The following is a 14,299-nucleotide window of genomic DNA, read 5'->3' on the forward strand; positions in this document are numbered from 1 at the left end:
TCGGTGTCATCGCCGATCTTCCGCTATTCTTCATCTAGTGGTTGGGTCTTCAAACTCACCGTAGTCCTACGCTTGGCAACACTTGCCTACTATAAGAGTATAATATTTATCCACTCTAGGGTTTAGGCTTATCCGCCGATATCTCTTTTGTAGGTATGTCTCCCTAGATTCGCAAAGTCAATATTACGAAAGCGAATGATAAGAGTAGTAGTAATGGTGATCAATCCATCCTGCACCCAGATCATTACTCCATATTTGATTTATTGAATCTCGCATTCTATCACTTGGTCAACCTCACAAGTTTGACAAAACTTCCATGGAGAATTGAATCAATGTTTCAATCCCCATTATTGAATTGTTTTGAAAACATTTCTATCGATCCCTAAGTAGGTTTTTGCGTATCTCGCATTCTACACTTTTTCATATTGATAGGAAACGTCAAGGTTGGTTTCGCTACTGTTATCTTCATGGCGACTTGCCGAGAAAACATTTTCTGGACTAGGTATAGATGAGAATAGATAGGAAGATTCTACAGAAGATTCCTACCCAACACCGCAGATCAAAGCAATTCGGCAAACAACAATCATCTAACAAGCATCAAGCAATATTTTTCAAACACAAGCAAGGTAGTATGGTCATACCACAACTTGGTAAAATCAATACTTTGTTCTTTATCGTTGGTTCGCCAAAAGAGAACTAATGGTGGTCTAGTCTATTTCTATATTGGATGCATCAAGTTTCTATTCTACTCCATCGGTATATCTTCGTGTGTTGTGTGGTCACATCGAAGTCTTTTCTTCAAGTTATTCTTTGGTCTTCCATGCAACACTTCTAGTAGAGTCGAAGAATGTCATATGAAGCATCCGTCCCTCACTTCAGGAGCAAGGTCATCATCTCAACTTCCTTGATGGTTTCATATGGTTGGTCATCTAAGGCAAGAGGAAAACAATTTTGAAGATGGAGTAGATGAGAATACAAGAGGTTCAAAATCCAAACATCTTTAAAATTGGAATTGGATTAGACAATTTTTTTAATCCTAGGGTCATCCTATTTCTAATCCAAACCTAGGGTCTCGATCCTACAGGCAACACTATGCTCTGATACCATTCTGTAGCACCCTATCTTTTAATAAAAGGTAAAATACCTATGTATAGTGCTATTCCCGGGATCACTGATAGAACACACATTACAAAATATAGTAATCATTGCAATAGTATCAATTTACTACATCGTTGATCCAGAGGGTAAAGTAAAAGCTTACAAATTGCATAGTCACATGGACTAGCTCAACAAAATGTTCAGAACAAACACAGCGGAATGTAAGTCATCAATGAGCCTTCATCATCTTCATGTGCCACAGGAAGTCATGTTGGAATGTAGACTCGAGATCCTACCAAGTACTTCTCCTAAAAAAAACCTGCACGTTTGAATATGCAGCCCCAAGAATGGAGGTCAGTACAATGATGTACTGGCAAATGACACTTATTTGGTGGCAATTTTAGACATGACTATCTACATGATATTTGGCTAGTGGAGTTTAGGCTAATTTGCATAAAGCCAATTTTATCCTATGTTTTTCAAAACAAAACATTTTGTAATTCTTGAAAAGGTTTTACAAAAAGGGGGCACATGGTTAAATCCACCATGAGCACCAAGTTGAGATGACTTCCAGGTCACCACCACATACCATGGTTAAATCCACCAGGTATGTAGCCCTGGGGTCACTCAACTACTATAAACCTCAGGTCCCCACCACATACAGTGGTTAAATCCGCCAGGTATGTAGCCCTAGGTCACTCAACTAGGATAATCCTCAGGTCACCACCACATACCATGGTTAAATCCACCAGGTATGTAGCCCTGAGAAAATCCAGTCCTGAGATTGTTTCTAAACAAATTTTAGTCATTCAGAAAAGGTGGTGAGATTATTTCGTACATCCTTGTCTAGAGACTCAAATTGTCCATAACTGGGGACACAACTAAGATCTTAGTTTTTAACTCTGCAGAGGTTGTGCACTTTCACTTTACGACCCTTTCTACCCAGAGAGAAGAATGAGACGAGACCTTTCAGAAGGAGAGAGCAACCATACACGTAAGACTCGTTCCTACCTATAATTCTGCAACCAGCCAATGTCTTGCAACAAGTTGAACCCTCGCATCTTACTCAATCAAGACAGAGCCCATAATATCATAAGGCTGCACTGGAAGTGCACTAAACACGGAAGACATAGCAATCTCTTTGTTCCTGGGTGGCAAACCACAAGTGTACTAACCCTCGGGTCACCACCACACACCATGGTTAAATCCACCAGGTATGCAGCCCCGAGTAGCCACTCAACATAATCCAAGCCACTCCAATTCCACCCAGGTGTTTCATTAAGGTTGTTAATATTCAAAAATTTAAACACCCACAACCAAGTAATGAAACAGCACTAGCATTTGATGTTGCAAAGCAAATTAAAGCATCCTAGCAGGGATTTTGAGAGCGGCTTCACACTACTAGGTTTACTAAGCATAGCATATACACTTCACTTTTGAAAACAAAAAACCTATCCTGCATACTAGTTGAAAAACACTAATGCATAATATAAAATAGGTAGGATTGAATGTCACTTGCCTTTTTGGTAAATCGAGGCCTTTCAACTCTCACAACAACCACGTGTCTCTCCGTTCAAGCTAATAAGACAAGAATAATAACATAACATAAAGACACATTCCAAGGCAACAAAATCAAGCATAACAAACAATGCAAGTTTTGGTTATTCAATGTGTTTTACCCATTATTGATTTTATAGATCATCAGGATAGAAGATATGGCATGAGGCAAGGCTTGCAAGGTTTGGCTTTGATAAGTGGGATTTTAATATATTAAAGATTCAAGGATTTAGGGATTTGGTTATTGGATTTTAGTGGCAGAAAGAATAATCAGGTTAGGGCAAGACAAGACTTACTCAATTTTCCATTTGTAAATTGAATAAATATTTTCAAGGTAGGGAGGAATATAAGGTTTGTAGAATTATCTTAACAGGATAGATATGGATGATAGGGGTAGATAGTGCTAAGGATCATTTTGATTTAAGATCTTACTGAAGTATTCTTATTTTTAAGTTATGATCTTGGAGACAAGTGAAAAATTAAGATGAAGTGATTTACATGTGTAGTATTTATTTCATTTTAAACTTTATCTATCACATAGATGAACAGTATATGAGATATGATATGAGACATCGCTATGTCAAGGTTGGTATTGATGAAGTGATCCAGAGATGAAATGGATATTCACTGGTTTGAGCATATGATCATTTGTGTGGACTAACTCATCACAACAAATATACATGTGAAAATGGGAACATAGTTCCACTTGGATAACTCAAATAAAGTGTGAGCTAGGCTATCATGGTTTGGGTAGATATGATATTGGAGAAAGAATTAAATGACCAAGTGGCTTTGATGAATGAGTATGATCATATGGATTATTTTGGCTAAATGAAGTATGTCGAAGCCAGTCATAGGACTACACTTTTCATGAAAAGTCATTAGAAGAAGTTTTCCGGATGGAAGACCTTTCTACACGGAAGTTGTGGAGAATTCCATTACAAGCGTATCGCCAAAAGAATCTCCCGGAAAAAGTTTGTAGTATTTATTTTATAGACGGTGTTGCGGATCAAAGAGGTACCGCGAAAATAAAGTGGGTGAAACTGCCACGCAAAATATCTAAAATGATCTATGCGATTTGCTGATTACAACGGTATAAAGTATGCCGAAATCCAACTTGTAGAACTCAAGATATGAATTTTACAAAATTCTACCCAAGCGGCTACAGATTTAATGGTGTACGAAAAGTTGTCTCAGATGGAAAAACTTTCTACATTAAAGTTGTAGAGAAATTAATTACGAACTTAACAACAGAGAAATCATCTAAAACTGGGTCCTAGATCTATTGTTAAGGAATTTTAAATTTTGCCATAAGGTATGAGCTAGCACACAAGGATCGATCGATCGGAACGTGAGTTCAGTTTATTGAGCTAACAGGGATCTTTGGATTCAGATCTACCGGTGTACAGTGGATCTAACATTAATCAAGTCTAAACAGTATCTTCATTCTTTGGGGCGATGGGATTACCGGCTGTGGGTGTTCCAGGACGTTGACCATGTATCTAGATGGCTTCCTCTCCTTGCTTCAGCGTGGTTTTTACGGGGCAAATAAGATGACTCAATTGGCTCGTCCTGGACATAGAAAGCACAACAGGAAAAGAATCAATCGGGCAAGCGAGGTAGAAAAAGAAAATGGAAGGAAGAGGGGAGCTAGATATGGTGATGGTTACGTCGTGGTTTGCTTCTGGAGCAGTGAGGAGATTGCGGCTGGTCTTCAACGAGTGGTGGCGGTTCTCCGGTCGAGTTCCGGTTTCATGTTTCCAATCAACGTGGGAAGGCAGCAGTAGTGGCGGACTTTGGCGAAGAAATTCACAGCAGCCTTGCGGCGTCTTGGATTCAGAATAGAGGAGAAATAGAGAGGGGTAAGTGAGGTTTTAACTAGGAGGAAACGGCACTTGATTTGGGGAGTGAAACGTCTGGAATTAAATTAGAAAGGTCATGGCTGTTACTGTCGTCATTGAAGCTGAGGTTAAAGATGATACGATACAAAAAGAAAGGAAAACGGGAGATGGCCCCGCTGCAGCTGCCTATAGCAGGCTGGCCTGGCCGATGCGGTCTTGCCTGCGCACGCGTGCATGGAAACGGCCGGGTGCCAGGAGCTGGTTGGCTCGGTCCTAGTTCAGTCGTTCCTTTTCTTTTCACTCTAACTAGCCGATGGGCCCGCGCATTTGCGCGGCTAGATAGATTTAATATGCATTGTTATACTTGGGGTTGTTCTCTTGGTAAGATATTTAACCTTGATGTCAACATTTGATCCATTTAATTCAGCACAAATTAGATTCTATAAGTAATTCTATCAAGTGCATTAGTTCGTCAAGAGCTACAATATTATAAGACAAATTGAACATGGATGCAAAACCATATATAAATTTCGATACCAATCTTTATATGGAATTTCATAATAACCTTTTTACCAATTGGAATTTGTGAATCGATCCATGAATTGTAACAATATTATCTACTCTCTTATTCCACTGAAGATATGACTGACCACATTCTCATTAGTTTTTCATCAGCAATGCTGCCTATAGATGTTTATCTGGTCTGACAATCTAATGCAATAGTTAGTGTGTATATTCAACACTGGTTAGTACAACAAATTTTCTTTCCCTCACTCCCATCATGTTGCTTTGAAGCAAAAAATTTAAGTTTTTTTTACATGAACCCAAGTGATAATTTCCTATATAATAATTATTCTAAAAATTATCTATTGTATTGATGGATTTCGCATGGAGTTCTAATTAGCAAGGAGTTAGTGAAATTGTGTTTATTTATTGTTCATTTTTTCATATTGAAAATTGGGTTGCATTTCTTATCCCTATACGAAGTTTGCACGTATTGGATAAACGTTTCAGTTCATCTACATTGTGTTAATAATGTAATTTCTAAATCAATTTTCTTGTGTATTGTCCAAAAATATAAATTACGTCATGTTACTAATATAATCTATATATACAAATGGCACATATTTTTCATACGTTGATGGGCCTATTTACTTGTTTTCCTATATTTCTATAAAAAAAAATCATTCAGCTTTGTTGTTCTAATCTTTACCAAGCACGATTATAATAATGCAAAGTATGCACCATGCATGTATGGATCGATTTGGTGCCTTAATTACTTCCACTGTTTTACTATAATGGTTGATATACATATTCATATACTAAACTATTGCCGAGTATTTGTTTACAAATTTGAATTGCGATGAGTATACTATTAAAAAAAATTCCACTGTCTTAGCCTCCTACGGTACCATGCTGATTGAGCATTTTTATTGCTTGAATGTGTCATCGGTCAGCCTGGGTGCTTATGTGATCAAGCCCTCTTCTATAAGATGCATGTACATATTCTATAGGAGTACTTCCTTTTGCAGGTTGTAGCGTCCTCTGAATATACACGATGCATGCAGCAGCAAGTTAGTTCAAGGACAGGGCAAAACCTATTTGATTCGGGCTGGTGCATGTGCATGTCAGTTCGAATGATTTTTGTATGGAATTGGGTGCTAAACTAAAGTCCAGGCGAATGATCTGACAGAGTTAGCCCAACTGATGGGGGGATTCATCAGAGAATTAGACCATCTGCAATACCATCGCCCTGTATTTGCTGCATGTAGTTGGGATCGAGCCGACGCACCATTCCTTTGGGCTAGATCAAAATCGCCACATAGATCGGGCCTGTCTCAGAATCGGAGATTTTGCATGTGTTGTCACTTTGTCGATGCTAGATCGCCAAGAGGCCTTACCCTTGTCATGTCGAACTCATCAGAAAAGGCAAGGCTGTTGTAGCCTTGTAGGACACCCTCAGCGGCCGCTAGACATTTCCCTCAACACCAATCAGTCATCAGCATCTATAATTCCTCCGTGCTAAATCCTGGCACCAGGTATGGTGGCTTAAGTGGGGCAAAGAGGCATCCTGCTGGACTGAAGTTGATGGTGTGGCCTGCTGTTCTGTGGCTTTGCCGATGAATTTGATGGCATTAGCTAGCCGGCTGGCACGGTCCAGCACGCTAGCAATGGATATGTAGCGCTCCACGACGATCGACGATGGACCTCATCTGGTCCGGCAGCGTGATGTCGTCTTCTCCGATCATAACTATGCCATTAATCGTCTTGAATCTTGTTGGACAATCCTTCACCTCTTGATTTCCACCTCCGTTTGTGTACGACGCATGCAAGTAATCGTGGCATGGTGCGGCGCGTGTGTACCTCTCCCTTGCATGGGTGAATTGTTGAATAGTTGGCATTTATACAGGCGCTCGGCAGGGCTGGACGATAAGGTCGATCGGTTTGTTGAAAACGCGTGTGGCCATTTAAACTTCCTTTTATCTAGATCAGGCCGTTGTGTACGTTTCATCATCCATGAGGTCATCGGTCGCGAAACGGTTTTGCTTGTCGCTGTTTGACGTGTTGACGTTGATCCGAGGAATCAATTTGTTAAATCTCCACCGTTAAGTCCCTACATTTTAGGGTGACAAATCTAGACCGTTGGTTGTTTGTTGTTTTAATAATATAATAGATTTCTCTTTTCTTTCTTTTCTTTTTCTGATTTCTTTTATATAATTTTATTAAGAATTTCAAATTAAGTGAAACTAATTCTTACATATTTGTAAACTCCTAAATATTAGTTTAGAACATCGTGAGATTATTTTCCAGTCCAGGTAAATATACAAGGATAAATTTGTATGCATTTAGCCTAATAGCATATTAGGAAATCTAAAAACATAAATCGGATTTTATGAAATCGGGTAATTAAAAAAAGTTCCCAAAGCTAAAAGCTTTCACAAGTTTTATTTCAACATGGATTTTGATATTAAAGTCGAAACGACTCAAATAACTTTATCAAACTAGCATTGGTCAAAACCAAATTACAAAAAATATTATTATGCATATAACACTTTATATGGCTACTTGGGCATTGATATTTCAAAATAAGGTTTAGGGCCTTTTCTAAAAATAAAATATTATATGATTTCAAAACCATAAAAAAATAGAAATATGTTTGGTTTGGAAATACTTTGAAAACAAATCTTTGTGAAAAAATTTATTTTGGGAAAGGCTTAAAAAAAAAACAAAAAAAATAATTTCTTGTGAAATTTCAACAAAGACAAACAATTCAATCAACTAAATTTATTTATTTTTACATTCCAAAATTTTGAAAATTTCGGGATATTACAAAAATTGAAAAGACAATGCAAAAGGCTCAGGGTGGTTTATGGGACGATATGATCTAAAACCCTAACTGTATTTTCGGATTTTTCGTGGTTTATGGGTATGAGGGCAGATGCAAACTAAACTAGGAAAACTGTAAAATCTCATCGAGCAACCTAAAATCTGATACCACTTGATAGAGCAAAGGTGTTCCATCTTTCGATGAGGGGTGATACGTCGATTTTTTGGTCGAGTTCGTTCTTAATTATCCGACTACATGTGCAAAGCTCTTGCGCCAATGCAATCGCTAGGACAATCTCCTACCTGATCTTGCAGATGCATGATCAGCCTGACCAAAAGGTCTTAATTCCTACCTGAAATCGAGAACAAGTAAGAACTAATATTGCAATCAGAATAAATGTGGATATAGATGAAAGCTTTATTGAAAAGGTGGGATTCCGAATAGTCGGTCTTGTTCTGGGCGTTGGCCTCAAAAGAAGTACACGAAGAGTTGCAACAATGGTAACTTTTAGTCTAATCAAAATCCGAGTCTAAATGTGCTAGCTATGGGGGTATTTAAAGGAGGAAAAGGTGGGATTTCGGCCATCAATACTTATGGTGGTCGAACCAAACCCTAGAAGGTCTTTCCCCCTTCAATACAGACTCTAAACGGTAGTTATCTTAATTCCTGCGAAAATGACATGGGCCTGGCCCAAAACTAAAGATGATGCAGCACCATATTATGTTGTGGATGAAATTATGAAGTATAATCTTGTGTATTTCGTCCAAGTCTTCAATCTTCATTATGGTGGCTTCAAAATTCTGAAATCTCCACTTGTGGCGTCCTCTTCAATCCTCACATGTTTGGCGCCACCTCCATGCACGATCATGCTCCAATGCTTGCCCCTCTTGTCCATGCTAGGTCCATCATTCCTAAGAGTAACAAACACATCTAATTTTGGCAGCATCATATTCTCATGTATGTGAGGAATAGTTCCAACAAACGAAAGTACCTGATAGTTAAGTTGTTTGGCACGAGCTCGAGTGATTGGTTCTTGTAATTTCGGAGCTGTAGGTACATCGGTTGTATCAATAGATGAGATGTCCTCACCAGTCTCCGTGGTCGTGGTTTTGTTCCTGTCGGATCCTAGTGTATTCCTTTACAAGCTCAAGATGATAGTTTGGGTAAGCCAAAATTCTTAATACCCCAGATTTTAAAGTAGTTCTGATGTTGAAGAATATTGATGACCCACAAGTATAGGGGATCACAACAGTCTGCGAGGGAAGTAAAACCCAAATTTATTGATTCGACACAAGGGGAGCCATAGAATATTTATAAGATTTAACAGATGAGTTGTCAATTCACCTGCACCTGAAAATAGACTTTCTCACAACAGTTTATTAGTAGTAACAGTTTTATAGCAGTGGTAGTAGTAAAGTAACGGCAGTAATGAAATAAAACAGCAGTAGCGATGATTGCAGTAGACAGCAAGACTAAAATACTGTAGGCACAGGGATGGATGAACGGATGTTGCATGAATGAGATAGTTCATATAATAGCAAGACATAGGTATTGCAAGTAATAATGATATAAGCATCCTAGTATAATATAACCATAGGAATGTGTTCCTATTTAGTCGAGCGTGCTTGCAATGAGAAACTTGCACGACATCTTTTGTCCTACCAGCCTGTTACAGCGGAGTGATAACCCACAAGTATAGGGGATCGCAACAGTCTTCGAGGGAAGTAAAACCCAAATTTATTGATTCGACACAAGGGGAGACAAAGAATACTTATAAGCCTTACCAACTGAGTTGTCAATTCAGCTGCACCTGGAAAAGCACTAGTAACAGGGGTGATGTAAAAGCAGCAGTAATATGAGAGCAATAGTAACAGTAACACAGCAGCAGTAGCAGTAACACAGAGGCAATGGCACTAGAAAATAGTTGACACTACTTCTAATGGCATATAGGACCGAGTGAGTATTTGATGATGAAAGATGTACCGGGGTTCCCAGCTATCTACACTAGTGGTAACTCTCCAATAACAAGTGTTGGGTGAACAAATTACAGTTGGGCAATTGACATAATTATTATAGCATTAAGACAGAACATCCAGTTTATTAATCATGTAGGCATGTTTTCCATATATAGTCATACGTGCTCGCAATGAGAAACTTACATAACATCTTTTGTCCTACCAGCCGGTGGCAGCCGGGCCTCAAGGGAATCTACTGGTAATTAAGGTACTCCTTTTAATAGAGCACCGGAGCAAAGCATTAACACTTGGTGAAAACATGTAATCCTCATATCTAAGCCATCCCCTCCAGTTATCCCAGTTGCTGTCACTCTGGGGCCTCGGATTCCGGACATATACATGTGCAAACAACTTGTAGATACAATCTAAGCAATAATTATAGAGCTTAAATCTAAGATCATGCCACTCGTGCACTAGTGACAAGCATTAAACACAACAAGATTGCAGCAACAATAACTTCACAAACTTTATAGATACACTGATCATAATGTAACAATTCATCGGATCCCAACAAACACAACACCGATTACATCACATGGATCTCAATCATGTAAGGCAGCTCATGAGATCATTGTATTGAAGTACATGGGAGAGAGAGTACCAACTAGCTATTGCTAGAACCCGTAGTCCATGGGGGAACTACTCACGGAGCATGATGGAGGCGGTGGCGTCGATGGAGAAGGCTCCGGGGGTCGATCCCCGTCCCGGTAGGGTGCCGAAACAGAAACTTCTGACCCCTGAAACTAGGTTTCGCGATGGCGGCGGCGCTTCGGGAGTCTTTTTGGAGTATGATCTATCTTTTTAGGGTTTTCGCGACGGAAGGAATATATAGGCGAAAGTGCGGCGCAAGGGGGTGCCCGAGGGGACCACCCCATATGGCGGCGCGCCCCCCCTCTTGGCCCCGCCGGCCTGTGGTGTGGAGGCCGTGGGCCTCCCCTGGCTTGCCCTTCTGGCTCCGTGTGTCCCTCGAAAAAATAGGAGGTTTGGCTTTTGTTTCGTCGAATTCCGAGAATATTGCCCGAACAACTTTTCTCGAACCAAAAACAGCAGAAAACAGGAACTGACACTTCAGCATCTTGTTAATAGGTTAGTCCTTGAAAATGTATAATAACATTATAAAGTGTGAACAAAACATGTAGGCATTGTCATAAAACTAGCATGGAACATAATAAATTATAGATAAGTTGGAGACGTATCAAGCACCCCCAAGCTTAGTTCCTACTCGCCCTCGAGTAGGTAAACGATAACAAAAATAATTTCTGAAGTGACATGCTACCAACATAATCTTGATCATACTATTGTAAAGCATATGAGATGAATGAAGTGACTCAAAGCAATGGTCTATAGTTTTCTAACAAATAGATAATGACTAAACAACTAAATCATATAGCAAAGACTTTTCATGAATAGTACTTTCAAGACAAGCATCAAAAAGTCTTGCATAAGCGTTAACTCATAAAGCAATAGATTCTTAAGAAAAGGTTTTGAAGCAACACAAAGGAAGATTTAAGTTTCAGCCATTGCTTTCAACTTTCAACATGCATATCTCATGGATAATTGTCAACACAAAGTAATATGATGAGTGCAATAAGTAAGCATGTAAGAATCAATGCACACAGTTGACACAAATGTTTGCTTCTAAGATGGAAAGAAGTAGGTAAACTGACTCAACATAAAGTAAAAGAAAGGCCCTTCGCAGAGGGAAGCAGGGATTAAATCATGTGCTAGAGCTTTTTAAATTTTGAAATCATATAGTGAGCATAAAAATAAAGTTTTGAGAGGTGTTTGTTGTTGTCAACGAATGGTAGTGGGCACTCTAACCCCCTTGTCAAACAGACTTTCAAAGAGCGGCTCCCATGAAGGACGTTATCTCTACCAGCAAGGTAGATCATCCCTCTTATCTTTTGTTTACACATGTGTATTTTAGTTTTATTTATAGATGACACTCCTCCCAACCTTTGCTTTCACAAGCCATGGCTAACCGAATCCTCGGGTGCCTTCCAACATTTCACATATTATGGAGGAATGTCTATTGCAAAATTAAGTTGCTTACTGATAAATCAGGGCAAAACATGTGAAGAGAGTTATTAATGAAAGTTAATTAATTGGGGCTGGGCACCCCGTTGCCATCTCTTTTTGCAAAATTATTGGATAAGCGGATGTATATGCCACTAGTCCATTGGTGAAAGTCTGCCCAACAAGATTAAAAGATAAAACACCACATACTTCCTCATGAGCTATAAAACATTGACACAAATAAGGAGTAATAAAGTTTTGAATTGTTTAAAGGTAGCACATGAAGTATTTACTTGGAATGGCAGAAAAAATACCACATAGTAGGTAGTTATGGTGGACACAAATGGCATAGGTTTTGGCTCAAGGTTTTGGATGCACGAGAAGCATTCCCTCTCAGTACAAGGCTTTGGCTAGCAAGGTTGTTTGAAGCAAACACAAGTATAAACCGATATAGCAAAACTTACATAAGAACATATTGCAAGCATTATAAGACTCTACACTATCTTCCTTGTTGCTCAAACACTTTTACCAGAAAATATCTAGACCTTAGAGAGACCAATCATGCAAACCAAATTTCAACAAGCTCTACGGTAGTTCTCCACTAATAGGTTTAAACTACATGATGCAAGAGCTTAAACATGATCTATTTAAGAGCTCAAATTTTTTTGCCAAGTATCAAATTATTCAAGACAATATACCAATTACCACCTGAAGCATTTTCTGTTTCCAACCAAATATCAATCAATGCTGAGGCTTTCAGCTTTCGCCATGAACATGAAAAATAAAACGAAGAACACAAGTGTTCAAATGAAAAAGCGGAGCGTGTCTCTCTCCCACACAAGAATTGCTAGGATCCGAATTTATTCAAACACAAACAAAAATAAAAGCACACAGACGCTTCAAGTAAAGCACATATGATGTGGAAGAATTAAAATATAGTTTCACTAGAGATGACCTGATAAGTTGTTGATGAAGAAGGGGATGCCTTGGGCATCCCCAAGCTTAGACGCTTGAGTCTTCTTGAAATATGCAGGGATGAACCACGGGGGCATCCCCAAGCTTAGGCGTTTAACTCTGCTTGATCATGTAATATCATCCTTCTCTCTTGGTCCTTGAAGACTTCCTTCACACCAAACTCGAAGTAATCTTATTAGCGGGTTAGTGCATAACCAAAAATTCACATGTTCTGCATGGACACAATCATTACCAACACTTCTGGACATTACCCATAGCTACTGAAATTTAATGGAGCAAAGAAATCCACTCAAACACAGTAAAAGAGGCAATGCGAAATAAAAGGCAGAATCAGTCAAAACAGAACAGTCCATAAAGATGGATTTTTTCGAGGCACTTAACATGCTCAGATGCGAAAACTTAAAACTAATTAAAGTTGCGTACATATCTGAGGATTACTCATGATTTTTTTCAGAATTTTTAGATTTTTCCGCATAGAGAAAAGCTCAAAACCGTGACAGCTAAAAATCTGCTTCTGCGTAGAAATCCAAATCTAGTATCAACTTTCTATTAGAGACTTTACTTGGCACAACAATGCAAGAAAATAAAGATACAAAGGTATTGCTACAGAATTAACAAGCACCTTGACTCAAAACAAAAATAAAAGCAAAAATAACAGAAAATAAAAACGATGGGTTGTCTCCCATAAGCGCTTTTCTTTAACGCCTTTTAGCTAGGCATAGTGATTTTTATGATGCTCACATAAAGATGAGAGTTGAAAACAGAGCATCAAGAAGCATATATAAAACATGTTTAAATCTAACACTCTTCCTATGCATAGGAGCCTTGTAAGAAAACAAGTCAATGAAGAACAAAGTGAGTAGCATAGGAAGAGAAAACAAGTGTAACTTCAAAAATTTCAACACAAGGAGAGGAGACTTAATATTATTGTGATATATGAAATCGTGTCTCCCTCTCTCATAAGGACCAATAGGTCTTAAAGTACCCAGCAAATAAAAGCAAATCAAGAGGAAGCTCAAAACATTCATCATAAAGAGAAGAAATTTAGTAACATGAAGATTTCTATACCCATACTTTCCTCTCTCAAAATAATTTTCAGTGGTATCATGAATAAACTCAACAATATAGCTATCACATAAAGCATTCTTATCATGATCCACATGCATAAAAGTATCATTACTCTCCACATAAGCATAATCAGTTTTATTAGTAATAGTGGGAGTAAAACTATCACAACCATCATTGTAATCATCATAAATTGCAGGCATGGTATAATCATAATAAACTTTATCCTCCATAGTAGGTGGCACCAAAATACCACTATCATTATAATCATCATAAATGGGAGGCAAAGTATCATCAAAGAAAATTTTCTCCTCAAAACTTGGGGGACTAAAAATATCACAACCAGCTTCCCCAAGCTTAGACTTTTCCATAGCATTAAAAATAATAGTGTTCAAAGAATTCAT

At 38.5% G+C, this 14,299-nt stretch overlaps 1 long non-coding RNA gene across 1 annotated transcript; it reads right to left on the minus strand.

Annotated features, from left to right (window-relative positions):
- Nucleotides 1-2,610: 2,610 nt before the first annotated feature.
- Nucleotides 2,611-4,566, minus strand: LOC127348862 (uncharacterized). The gene is made up of 3 exons (XR_007879991.2): nucleotides 4,326-4,566; nucleotides 4,124-4,227; nucleotides 2,611-2,676 (listed from the first exon to the last, which is right to left on the minus strand). It is a non-coding gene; the product is annotated as an uncharacterized lncRNA (long non-coding RNA).
- Between the last annotated feature and the right edge of the window lie 9,733 nt (nucleotides 4,567-14,299).

This window comes from Lolium perenne, chromosome 4 (assembly GCF_019359855.2).
Source record: "Lolium perenne isolate Kyuss_39 chromosome 4, Kyuss_2.0, whole genome shotgun sequence".
NCBI classification, from domain to species: domain Eukaryota; kingdom Viridiplantae; phylum Streptophyta; class Magnoliopsida; order Poales; family Poaceae; genus Lolium; species Lolium perenne.